The following is a 13,619-nucleotide window of genomic DNA, read 5'->3' on the forward strand; positions in this document are numbered from 1 at the left end:
GTGTCCTTGGGCAGTTAATGAAACTTGGCCTCCAAAGAGAAGGATGGAGAAGGTGGAGGGGGTGACTGGAGGATGAAAAATGTTCTCCCCAACCTCATCAGAGCCGCCATTTCTACATACCTTGAAATACACTACGGCTTAAAGTCCACTCATCTATATATAAACCCTGCAAAGCAAATGGCTGATGAACTATAGCCATTATGACTGACTCCTTCACGCCCCACCCCCAGACACACTCTGGTGCCAGATCAGTCTCCCCAAAGAACAGATGGGCTCACACAGGCTGGAAGTGAAGTACAAACTCACAACCGGGAAGTGTGAATCAAAAGGGAAATCTGAGATCCTGTTCCATAGGAGCAAGCAGAGGCTCTCAAGGTGTCAGGAGGAATAAAAGAAGCCAGGCGGCATGGTGTGCAAAGCCCACAGAGGGAAGCTGAAAACAAATCAACCCAGGGGAATTTTCCACAGGGAGTTGCCTTGGCAACTCCTGGCCTTCCAGAGACAAAGCACTGGCATGGGGAGAGGAGCCTGGGGAAGGGGGGGGGGGGCGCTGTGATCTCAGCGCCTTAGCTCCTTCTTGGGCAGATTTAGGGTGAGGTTTGTGACCCCAACCTGCTCTTGGGGGACAATAAAACCTGGGATTGCCCATGGGTGACTTGGAGCCTCCCTGATCTGTGGTGCTGCTTTGCCTCCGGGAAGGCCACAGCCTAGGGAAAGGCAGAGATTCAGTCCTGGGGTCACGCATGGGTGGACCTGACATGGGCCCTGGTCCTGCTGTTACATCATCATGCAGCCATCCCCTTCCTGGAGGGACTGGGATGAGACTGGAGACAGGAGCTAGAGTCTGGCAGTGAAGCGAAGCGGGAAGGATAGTGCCAGTAATGAGTCGACCCAGGGTTACCTCTTAGCAGAGCTGCCTGTGGTGTGGTTTTCAGCACCGTTTCAGCAGCTCTGGCCTGTAAAATAGTACATCTCCTCAAAGCTGTTCCTAGTCAGAGTCAACCAATTTAGGGGCAGGGCCCCCAACCAAGCGCGCTTATTACACACAAAGAGAAGAATGATATAAAATCAGCAGATAAAATTTGGATATTTGAAGGTACACAGAAATGTTCCTCAGATCGGAAGCTTTCCCTCCAGGTTGCAGGTAGACAAGATTAGGGGTCTCTCCAGGAGGTACCGCGGCCCCCCTCAAGCAGAACAAGACCCGGGTTTCATAGCACTCAGCTGCTCACTCCAGCTGTGCATGTTGCTGCCCCCCCCCCCACCTGTTTCCTCCTCCAGCATCAGGCCAGTGCTTCCTCTGCACGCCATCCCTGCAAGGAATCTCTTAGCTCTACACAAATGGCTTTCCTCATTTGTTCATTTACCCTGAGAGAAGTTAGGACAGTTTATATGACTGGAAATTTTAAGAGAAATCAGGTGCCCCTGAAGGGGCTTTCCCCAGTCCCAGGTGCAAGTGGCAACCCTGGTTAGCCTGTTCTGTGTGGTGAGTATTAGTGGTGGAGTTGGGATACCTGAAGTCAAGGTGTTGCCCCAAATCCCTGGTAGGGAACTTTTGCGAGCTATGTCCAAGGGGTATTAGAACGGCTTGCTATGATTGTTCCCTGGGCACACAGTAGGGAGTTTAAGGCAAGTGTGCTTCCATTCTTGTGCCCGGTGTGACAAGGGTGGTGGACTGGCCTCCAGTGGTAGGCAGCAGGCACTGGCCTGGAGAGTTGCTTTCTGAGATACCAGAGCCCAGGTCCCTGTCCTGCAAAGGAACAGACCCGCAGTCTGTCCCCCCAACCAAACTTCTACACATTTAAACTCACCTTCCTCTCTCAGTCTCCTTCCAAACACACACACACACACACCCTCAATCCCTTGACAACTTCCTGGACCCAAGTGTTCCATTTTGCTGGAGGTCAGCTGGGTGACAAACTTCAACTTTGCTGACAGCCTCACTTTATGTTGATCTCATTTTTGCTAAAGAGTTGAGAACTCCTCTTCACATCTGAGCCATCTTTATTTCACAAGAAGCCCCTGGGTCCCAACTGAGTCATGAACAGAAGAGATAGGGGAAAGAGGGGTGCGGGGTCCAGGAGGAAACTGCCTGGTGTAGAAAGAAACCAGCACACACACATTGCTCATGGCCGGTCTGCGCAAGCTCATTCTGCAGCCCAAGGACACGTCTGGAGGAGTCCCGGGAGCGGTGCGAGCTGAAGACCCACCTCGGCACACCGGGACACGCGTCAGGCCAGGAGGGCGATAAGGAGCTGGGGCTGGACACGATGGGCTGCTGGCAGCAGTGAAGGCCTGCTAACTGCTGAGCAATGGCCTGAGCAACTCATTCTAAAAAGCCAGCTAGAGATGAATGTGATGGTGGTTTCTTTACGGTATTAACCCTTCATTTTCCATTTGCTGGCTGTCTGATTAAAGCACACCTCAAAGATTTATTTCCTGTCTCTATTTTATTGGCATTTGGCCTTGACAAGCAGCTCGAGCTCAGGTTTCCTGGTTATAGAAGCATGAGAAATGCAAAGTCTGCCCCTGATAGAGGGCCGGGTGAGCACATCAGTCCCTGTGGTTGGCCGAGAGTGGGCAGAGGTTATTCTCAGGAACTCAGGGAAATTAGTATCTTCCCTTCCAAATGGCTGCCATCATGTTGCCAGACTGTTAACTCGGTGAGAGTGTTACAGGGCACCCCAATGTGAATTGGGTTGCCTGTCTGTGGGTCTTCACCCACGCGCTTACAATTCAATCGTACTATGGACACACTCAAAAAGGTTAAATAATGGATTTATTTATAAGGAGAAAGATAAAGGAATAACCCAGAGAAAGAGGGAGAGAAATACAAGTTAACTAGAATGTCCTACCAGTTCTGCTGACTTGGACACCACCGGCACACTGAAAACCGATGGAGAGCCAAAACGATCAGCCACAAACCACCAGGCCAAGGGCCCCCCCCAGAGCCCACATGTCTGGTTTTATCCCAACCTGGCTGCTCAGCTCCGCCCTCACGTCCCAGCATGCCTCTCCTTGGTACTGATGGGATTAGTAGTTCCAGTATCTGGAGTGGGGGCGGAGTCCGTGAGACCTGGACCTGTCACACCTGGACCTCATTCAAGTGTCTCCACTATTGCCTTTTTTCTGTCTCAGAATCCCACTTTGCCTCTGTCAGTCCCCTCAGCTCTTCCTTACTTTTCATGACCTTGATATTTTTGAAGAGCACACCAGTTATTTTGTAAAGTGACTGTCAATATGGCTCCCTCATGATTAGACTGAGAAGCGTTAGCAGGTTGGAGCTAGTGAATAACCATGTGGGGCCCCACAGAGGGATAGTGCTTCATCCTCTCCCAAAGTTGCAATCCTAAACCAATCCATCTGGAGACCCCTCATCAGTATCTGTGAGACAAATTGCATGATAAGATCCCTTCTCCCGGAGGTGAGGTGGCCTTTCAGGAAAAATCTCTACTTTTATTGAGCTGAGCAGTGTGGGTGAACCCCTATAGCACCTACAGGGTGCTGCCTGCTTCATGGATTACTTAGTAAAGCCACTAGAGCTCTAAATTAATAAAATTTTGTTTTTTAATATATCTGAGGTGACTCTGGGTGGATTCCTAGATGGGGCTAATCACCAGAAAGACCAGGCCATGATTAGAAGCTTGGAATTTACAACCCTGCCTTCCATTCTTTTGAAAAGAGAGAAGGGATGGAAATGGAGTTAGTAATCCATCATACCTATAAGAGAAAGTCTCCATAAAGTTCCCAAAGTGTGGGCTTCCAACAGCTTTCAAGTTGGTGAACGAATCCATGCTGGAAGGGTGAGTCATTTAGGTCCCCCTCCCCTCCAGCCTCACCCTGATTCTTTTTCATATGGGTATTCTTTATCATACCCTTATCCTCTAATCAAGTTAACTGACTCCAAAGGAGGATGAAGTCCTGAGAACTTCTGATTCACAGCCAAGTCAGACAAATGTTGTAGATAACTGGGGAGGACCTACGATTTGCGATTGGCTTCTGAAGGGGGAGGCAGTCTCTTAGTGTCGGAGACCCTTTGTCCCCAATCACGGGTTATTGGGGGGCAGAACAGACAGGGTCTCAAGGTGGGAGTGGTGTTGGCGAGCAGAGATTCCTAAAAAAAGGGGAAAAGGAGAAAAAGGGGAAAGGGGAGCCAGGAAGACACAGGAGTCAGAGTTGGGTGCAAGTCTTCCTGTAATGCTCTTAGCAGAAGTTTATTTTATACATTAGGAGCAAGCAGTGGGATGACATCAGCACATGAGCTGGGCTGAGAGATTACAATCATCTTTTTTTTCTAGGAACAGTTTAGGGTTGAATTGCCCTTTAGCTGAGATATAACATTCATTATTCTTAAAATCAATCTATTAAAGTTAAGATAGGTACATAAATTCATAAAATTTAAGGCTAACATTGTTATATTTACTACAGTGTTGATTGGCTAAAATAAAGTCCCTTTAAACCTTAAATGTTACTTAATGATCTTCATTTTCATTGAGACATCTTAGAGGGTATAGTAAAGTCGAGGACTAGGCTGGAGACTGGGCTGGAGATGTGAAGGGGGATAAGGTGAGGTCTCGGGCCAAGGTTGTGAAAGAGGGTAAAGTAAAGTTGAAAATTAGGGTGGAGGAGTTTTCTGGTAGATAAATCGCTAAGGGAGATAGTAAGACTCCCCCGTTTAAAGACTGAGCAATAAAAGCTTAAGTAAGAGAGTAGAGTGATAAGATTTGGGTTCTGGTCCAGGCAGTAAAAACACTTTAATTATTTTTTAGCATGTTCTAGTACTGCCTTGCCTTACAATATTGATTTTGTTATAATTGTTTTTATTAATTAGCCAGTTGTAATATTATTTTTTGCTTTCTAGAGGAATTTTCTGCCTTGGGTAGTGCTTGCTCACTTGAGCCAGGCAGCGCGTTATGAGGCTGAGGCAATCCGGTTGTAAGCTGATGGTTGCTTAGAATATTTTGATATTACAAAAAAGGCAAGTCATAATGTAACAGATACAGGTTTCACGGACTCCGCCCCCACTCGATGCTGGAACTCCAAATCCCATCAGTACCAAGGAGAAGCACGCAGGGACGTGAGGGCAGAGCTGAGCAGCCAGGTGGGGATAAAACCGGACACGTGGGCTCTGGGGGTCTCTTGGCCTGGTGGTTCGCAGCTGATCGTTTTGGCGCTCAATCGGTTTTCAGCGTGCCGGTGGAGTCCACGTCAGCAGAACTGGTAGGACATCCTAGTTAACCTGTGTTTCTCTCCCTCTTTCCCTGGGTTATCCCTTTACCTTTCTCCTTATAAATAAATCCATTATTTAACCTTTTGAAGTGTGTCCATAATACGATTGAATCGTAAGCGCACGGGTGAGGACCCACAGACAGGCAACCCAATTCACATTGGGATGCCCTGTAACAATAACATAAGTTAGCATGGGAATTCTGATTTTTCAGAGCACTTCTATCTCTATCCGGAATATATCAGTCGATAGAGGTTGCATATCTTGTGTCATCTTAGGACTGAGCCCTGAACGCAGGAGCTCTAAGTAGAGCTGAGTTGAGTTATAGGATACTTGGTTGGCTTTGCAGCTCTTTGGTCAGTGGGAGAAGACCGCCACACATTTTGTGACCAGAGCGTCCTTTGTGAAAGCAAAGGAGGCATTGGAGGAAAGATTGCTGAGTACCCCTCTTGCTAACAACCACATGTAAGCAAGTCCTTAAACTAAATCTTTAATTCTATCTTTTTCTCTTTCTCATCTCTATACCTATTGTTTCTGTCTTTCCAAGAACAATGACTAATACAGGCAGTTTCTCCAGAAACAGATTCCTGCTGTCAGGGTCCCTAGGAAAAAGAGAAGTTCCAGGTTCCCTGCCCAACCCAGAAGGAGGGTGGAGCTGAGCAGAGTAAAAGGAAGAAAAGAGAAGGAATCAGAGAGAAGAGAAGAAAAGAAAAGAAGGAAGCTGGATGGAGAACAAGAAGGAGATCTGAGGAAACCCCAGGTTGAGTCTGCTGAGACCAACGTTGCTCTTGAAGCCTGTGTGGACTGGACATCAACGGTTCGCTCCGATCCTGTATGGAGCACTCCAGCAAGGCCAGCAGCACCAACAAATTGCTACTTGATTATTCTGCCCTGTGATTTTATGCAAAAATAGAAAAATGGTTAAAAGCTAACATGTATTTGTAAATAACTTGTGTATACAAGTTGAATAAAGTTGGGATCAAGGTTGGAGAACCTGTTAAACAACGTTTAAAGTTTTGCTTTGTTCTGTTACTGTGATTTTTGATATACACCAGAAGTTTTTTTTTTTTCCTTTCACATGCACTAATGGACTATTTTCCACTTATAGCTATCATATTGGACATTCATGGACAATGCTGGTGACTGACTGTACCCTAAAATCTGTGTCACCATAGATATGGTGGTATTAAAAATCAAAAAGGGGGATTGTAACACGGTGGTCCCTAGGAAAAGGGGAAGTTCCCTGCCCCACCCAGAAGGAGGGTGGAGCTAAGCAGAGAAAAGAAGAGAAGAGAAGGAATCTGAGGATGAAGGAAGCAGGATGGAGAGCCAGAAGGGGTCCTGAGGAAGCCACATGGAGCAGCAAGCCTGTGTGGAAAAAGCCGTGCTTGTTTCCTGGCCCTGGACTGGTTAAGGCAGATGTGGGTGAGATACCTGTAGGGAGGTGACTATGGCAGTGTTTATATTGATTTTGATTTTGCTCTTTTCCTCCCAGATTTGTCTGGCCATTTCTGACCCTTTTCCATGGGTCCCGGCCAGAAGGTACTTCAGGCCTTGCTTTGGGCCAGTACCTTTTGGGTTGACTTTTGCCCATCGGGGATGGTTAACTTCAGGTGTTTGATTTAGAAGTTATATTCTTTGTGTTCTGTATTGTGTACTCACTGTATTAAAGTCCCTTTTCATTAAACTTTTTTATGTTTTGTCTTGTTGCGGCGGATGGCAGAACCCACTTAGAGCAGGCAGGTTTGGGGCTTCAGGGGTGCCCCTCTTCCCCCTGTCCTGTAACAGATTTGGGGAGGCCTATAACACTATGCCCTTCCCCCCAAAAAAGACAAATCAGATGAATACATGGCAGAGATAATGTGTGGCCCACAACTCCTAAAATATTTATTATTTGACTCTTGGTGAAAATAGGTTTCTGCTCATGCTATGTTAGACCTTCCCATTCCAAATGTTCTTGATGGATATGATCGCCTGACCTCAGCTGTGCGATGGGGAATGAAGCAATCTAAAGTGTCTAGTTTCAGAGGAGCTGGAACAGTGGCGCAGGGGAGACCAGCTTCAGAAGAGGTGTGTGCGCAGGGCCCATCCTGGTGCGCTCAGAAGGGCCCGTACAGTCAGAGCAGGCTCTAAGGGAATCTCATTTGGGGTTAAAAATAATAATGACTTTCTTTGGGAAGATCTGAACTTACCATTTTTATGAACAAAAGATCAGACTTTTGCAATATGAAATCAAATTGCAAAGTGAGGTAGCTGGCAGCTGAGGACAGGGAGCCAACGGCTGGGTCAGCCTGAGGAGGTGCCAGTGTCCCACGGGCCCTGCCGAGGCACGGCACGGGGACACCCCTGCTGCGGGAAGAAGGCTGTCTCTGTAACGTGGGATCCTCTCAGCATTACAGAAATACACCTAAGAGGCTGGAACATCAGAGGGCCGCAGCCTGAAGACGTGTGAAGTCTAAAATAAAAACTTTTTGGCAACTTAAATATATAAACTGTTCCAAATGCAGGTGCTTATTTATAATTAACATGGAGACTCTTTATTGGTTTTATGTTCATTTGATATCACATGCTTTATATAGTTAACAATATTCTAATCTCGAAATGTTACATTTTTTTCCATTCTGATTTCATGGAACTCTTTCAAATCTTCCCCTCAATCTTTGACCTTTATTAATGACTGGCACCACCGGTTAAGCCAGGACACGCACACACCCCACATCTCTGTGATGGGATGTTTTAAGCATATATACAAGTTGAGGAAAGAAATCCTGGGTGCCCTCCGTCAACTCAATAATCATTAGTACCTGGCCCATCTGGCTTCCCTCGCCCACATACCTCTCCTCTCTGTTTTATGTATATGCCACAGGTTGTTTATCTATCCCCTCCTGGATGAATAGATGCTTTATTCCAACCTTTAGTCTATTGTGAAACATTTGTATACAATTGTTAACTAGCTTTTAACTCTTCGGGGGTATATGTTGTGGTGTTATAATGGTAACTGGATTTAGTTTTTTTTTTTTAAAGATTTATTTATTTGTGCATACAGAGCTGGGGTACAGGCCAGAGGCTCAGGGGCGGTGAGAGGCTTCACCAGAGACAGAGCAGGGAACAGAACACGCAGATTGACGAAAGTACACTGCTGAGGGGAGCAGAGGGCGGGTCAAGAGAGGTCTGCCACGCCATGTGGTCACCTCCGGGGCAGGTGGGAATCAAACTCATACGGAAGCGGCTTTTTAGATTCTCAGTGCTGTGCTTTAACCCGCTGCGCCACAAGGGAGGGCCTAGTTTTAATCAGATGTGGCAAGACATGCAGACATGGAAACCATGTGGAGGAAATTCACACTCACGAGTCCCTAGGAGCGGCACTGCACGTCACCTGGGCCACACCTGCTCACACAAGGAAGCTGCTGTGCCGCTGACCATAGGCAAGAGAATTTTTTATGGTTTCTGTGGTTTCTGTGAGCAGGGTAAACAAGATTAGGGTTGACTTAGAATCACTGACTCTGTGGCATGGGGCACCCCTGGTTGTGTGGCACCATAGTAGGTGATTAAGGTGGGGGAGGCGGGAATTGGTCTAGATTGTCTGGCTCACCTGGGGAAGACCCTCTCACAGGCCTGGAGAGTGTTGTCCCTGAGAACTGGCCCCTGAGAGGCCAGTCTTTCCAGTTTCAGCAAATGCCCATATATTAAAGCATCAAATACAGAAAATGAAAAGTTATGTTTAGTGCCCTGGGTTCTGTGGAAATTCTATGTTTAACATTTTGAGGAACTGCCTAACAGCTGTCTGTGCACCCTTCCCATTCCCACAGGCAGTGTGGGCTTCAGCTTTTCCACATCCTCACCAGCCCTTGCAATTTTCCTTTATTCCTAACATCCCGTATCTTTGAAGCAAATTGGAGGCATCGGATAATCACACGTCATTGTGTGTCAGAGCCCCGGGTGGGGCGGGCATAACATCTTCACTGTGGCAGGAGGAGGCAAATGTGAGAAGGCAGGCTCAGTGACGCTCGGAGCCTTGGGGGTGGGTGTGTGGCCTGCAAGCCCAGAGGGAGGCAGGCCCTTCCCTGCAGTGGCCGGGGGAGCCCCTTGACCCCACCCCACATCTGGGCCTCTGGCCTCCAGAGCTGTGGCAATGGCTTCCTGTTTTTTGGAACACTCAGTTGTGGGCCTTTGTCCCATAGGCCTAGGAAATACACAATAACCCATGACTTTTTAATTATTTATTTAAAAAAACATTTATTTATTTATGTGTACAAGAGTTGAGGTGTAGACCAGAGTTGTGTGGGAGTGAGAGGATTCATCAGAGACAGAGTGGGGAGCAGAACCGGCAGATTGACTGAAATACACTGCTGAGGGGAGCAGCAGATGAGACAGGAGAGGTTTGCTGCACCGTGTGGGTCAGCTCCCAGGCCGGGGATCAAACTCAGGCCACAGTGGCTGCAGAGCTCCTTATCATGTTGAGATTTTGACCCCTGTGTCACCAGGGAGGTCCCTGAAATCTAAAGTTTTAATTTTTAAATAGCACCACGGGCTCACACATTTTAACATACTGTTTGTTTTTATTAACTTTTATCGAGTTTCAAATTGTCCAGCATTTGGTGAATGGGGTCCCCTCCTCATTGTGCCCCAAGTCCTTTTGACACTGAAAGGAGAAGGCGGAAAGGAGGGATGGATGCCGTGAGTCTATTCACCAGGAAGCCAAATTTTATTCCAGAACTGAGCTTATATGTACATCAGGGCATCAGGGGTGGTGTGTCGTGTGCCCATTGGCCGGGTCGCGATCAGGCGAGGGAGCAGGTGGGACAGAAGGGGGGGGGGGCAATGGGTGGGATGGACTGGGCTCATGGCCATATATGGTGGTGAGGTGAGGACAGGCGCAGCGTAGGCCTGGGCCGTGTCCTTCAGACACTACTCACTCAGTCATCTCATGGCCTCCCTGTGTGTCTTGGACTTTTCCTGTCCTTCAGACACTACTCACTCAGTCATCTCATGGCCTCCCTGTGTGTCTTGGACTTTTCCTACCCCAGAACTGAAATCACCCATTTCCTGAAAATCCCCTATTTCTTATTTGGGAACAGTAGTCATAGGGTGCCGTTTGTACATCAGGGTGCTCATTCCTGCCCACCCTTTTCAATAGGCACACAATAACAGTTTCAACCAAAGAATAAAAAGTATTGATCAAGCAGTTTGTTTTATGGGGTTCCCTGATATAATACACATTTCCAAAAACAGAAATGCAACTAGGTTTGTTGTCAACTTTAGAAATTACACATTACTGCCTTCCCTGGTGGTGCAATGGGTTGGTGAAATAGCTATGCAAACTCTATCGACTGACATATTCCAGATAGAGACAGGAATGCTCTGAAAAATCAGACTTTCCCCCCGCTAAATTATGTTATGACCTCCCTTATTTGTATAGTCATAATATCAAAATATTCTGAGCAACATGCAGTTTACAATTGGATTGCCTTAGCTTCGTAAGGCGCTACCTGGCCCAGACAAGCAAGCACTGCACCAGGGTGAGAAATCCCACTTGAAGTTAAAAGTGATCTTACAATTGGCTGATTGATAAAAGCAAAGGGCTGTTAACTACAAAGTCTCTCTCACTGCCTTATGGAGGAAAATCCAAATCTTATCACTCTACTATCACACCTAGACTTCTATTCAGTTTCTAAATAACCACTCAAGCTTTCTACTATCTTTCTTTAAATATGGAAATTCACCCAAGTTGCCTATTCAGAGCTAATCAGGTTTTCTACAGTATAGACTTGAAGGAAATTCACTTAAACTTTCTGACAAGTTTTTCAAAGAACTTTACTGTAATTTGATCTACAAGAAATTTCCTCTTCCTGCCCTCACTTTATCCCCTAGGATGTCTCAATGAAAATGAAAGCCGTTAAGTAGTAGATAAGGTTTAAGGAACTTAATTTTGGTTAATCTTCACTGTGGTAAATATAGTAATATTAGTCTTAAACTTTGTGAATCTACTGTTGGGCCCAACCAGTAATTCCGCTCCCTGCCTTTTGTGTCTGTGTGACCCCTCCCTAAACCCAGACAGATATGCAGGCAGATACCACACCCTAACATTAATTCCTGGGAAAGGTCAGAAATTGGATTCTGATATCAGCTCCTGAGACATCTATTCCTGGAAACACACCCTTGTGTGGTTGAACTGTGACACGAGCTGTGACGCTTATTAATCTTTGAATTCATTTGCGCAGGCTATGACTCATGTAACGCCAATGAGGCCCATATATTCCCTGACATCCCCCTGGTCGGGCGGGGTCTTGCTTCCCTTGTGTGGACTGCGTGCCTGTAAGAAAGCTTGAGCCCAGCTAGCCAGCTCAATAAACTCCGCTTGCTTGTTCATCACCTGGTCCAGTCCTTTGTCAAGGGAGGCAACCAGGTGATTTCGGACCTTAACACTATGTACCTGTTTTAACTTTGATAAATTGATTTTAAAGATGTTATCATCTCAAGTAAAGGTCAAAAACGACCCCAGACTATTCTTAGAAAAAAGGTGATTGATCTCAGCCCATTTCATATGCTAATGTCATCCCTCTGCCAGCTTGAAATGTATAAAATAAACCTCTGCTGAAGGTAGAGCAGGAAGATTTGCACCCAACTCCCATCCCCGTGTCTTCCTCACGCCCGCTCCCCCTTTTACCCCTTCCCCCCCCTTTTCTAGGAATCTCCGCTTGCGGAAAGCGCTTCCACCTTGAGACTTGCCTGTTCTGTCCCCCAGTAATCCATGATCGGGACAAAGAGTCTCTGACAGGTTGGGACGCAGCACTGCAAGCTGGTCACAGCCACTGCAGTGCAAGATGGATCCCCAGCCAGAGGGCTGACCCACTTGGGGAGGCAGACCTCTCCTGTCACCCCCCCCACTCTCCTCCGCAGTGTACTTCATTGATCTATGGGTTCTGCTCCCCCACTCTATCTCTGGTGAATCCTTTCACCGCCTCTGCATCTCTGGCCTGTGCCCCAATTCTGTATGAATAAATAAATCTTTAAAAAATAAAAGAAATTGCACATTACTTTGTTTCATTTGAATGTATCAAAGATTTTTTTTCATATTAAAAAAGTCTGAAAGCTAAAGTAATGTCTAAAATATCATAGTTATTTTTCTTATCTATACTTTGGTACAAGGGCAGTATGAAGAATTGTAAAATTCCACAATTACAGGTTTGTGAGTCTTTGGAAGGCTTGAGAATGGAAGACCTTGTCCACTTCACATTACGTGATATGGCGACTGGGAAGCAGCAAGACTTAACAAGGGCCGGTACATCAAAAGTGACACCTTATGTAAACATTGTTGACTTTTCATTAGCTATAATTGTTTTGTCCCAACTTCTGTGAAGGCCACAAGAAAGGAAGGCAGGAGGAAGAAAGGCTGAGCAAGCAGAGTTTATTGCTCCTGGACAGCAGCTGAGAGAGAGCCCCTAGGGTGGGGTACGCAGCTACTGCCAACTCAATAAGGGGGAAGGGTCTCTTAGATTCTAAACTCAGATTCCAAAGGGGTGACTCATTGCTGTGTCCTTGATGTGAGGCCCAATTTGCTGTCACCTTCAGCTAGTCCCATCCAGGATCTCAAGGTCAGTTTACTACCACTTTATCAAGCTTGGATGCAAGGCTCAATTTTTTACTGCCCTAATTCAATCCTTGTCAGTAAATCTTTGGTCACTCCCAACAATAATGCACCATTCTGGTGAAGGAGGTTGATAATGGGGTGATGGTACGCGTGTGGAGGACATGGGGAATCACTGTTTCTTCTGCTTACTTCCCCTGTGCATTTAAAATTCCTCTTTCATAAAGGTCTTTTTAGAAACAAGCATTGGTGATCCAGAACTTGGACTTCTGGCTAGATGACTGACCTTCATCCTTAGTTATAGTAGGGTGAGAAATCTCATTGTTAATGGTCAAGGCTTCTGCTGTTTTTCCTGCTTACTCTTAGCCGTTGAACCTCTGAGTGAGACTCACAGACCTAACAGACTGCGAGGTCAAACTCCTTCTCCTGTGAATTAAACTAATAAAGCGAACACCTGGGAACATTCTACCCATCTATGCAACAGGGACATTGCCAGAACCTTTTGACGTGGGTTCTTACTCCCCACTGCTGTCTGCTGCCTCCCCTCACCCCACTGCTTCATCCTGACTTGATATTTTAAATAACAAAAAGAACTTTTTTTTTACAAAAGTTTATTTTTACATCATTTTGTACTTTTTTTTTTCCATCTCAATTGTAATCCCCACGGGTTTCCCATCACCAAGTCACCCGTGTGCCATCACCAAAATCCTGTGCACTTCCCTCCCCACCCCCCTGTTTTTGATCCCATTCCCCACTCCACCCCCACAGAATGTCTCTGGTATATGGTTGTTCATTATTTTTGTT

Source organism: Condylura cristata, unplaced genomic scaffold (assembly GCF_000260355.1).
Source record: "Condylura cristata isolate star-nosed mole 26May11 unplaced genomic scaffold, ConCri1.0 scaffold00024, whole genome shotgun sequence".
NCBI lineage: Eukaryota > Metazoa > Chordata > Mammalia > Eulipotyphla > Talpidae > Condylura > Condylura cristata.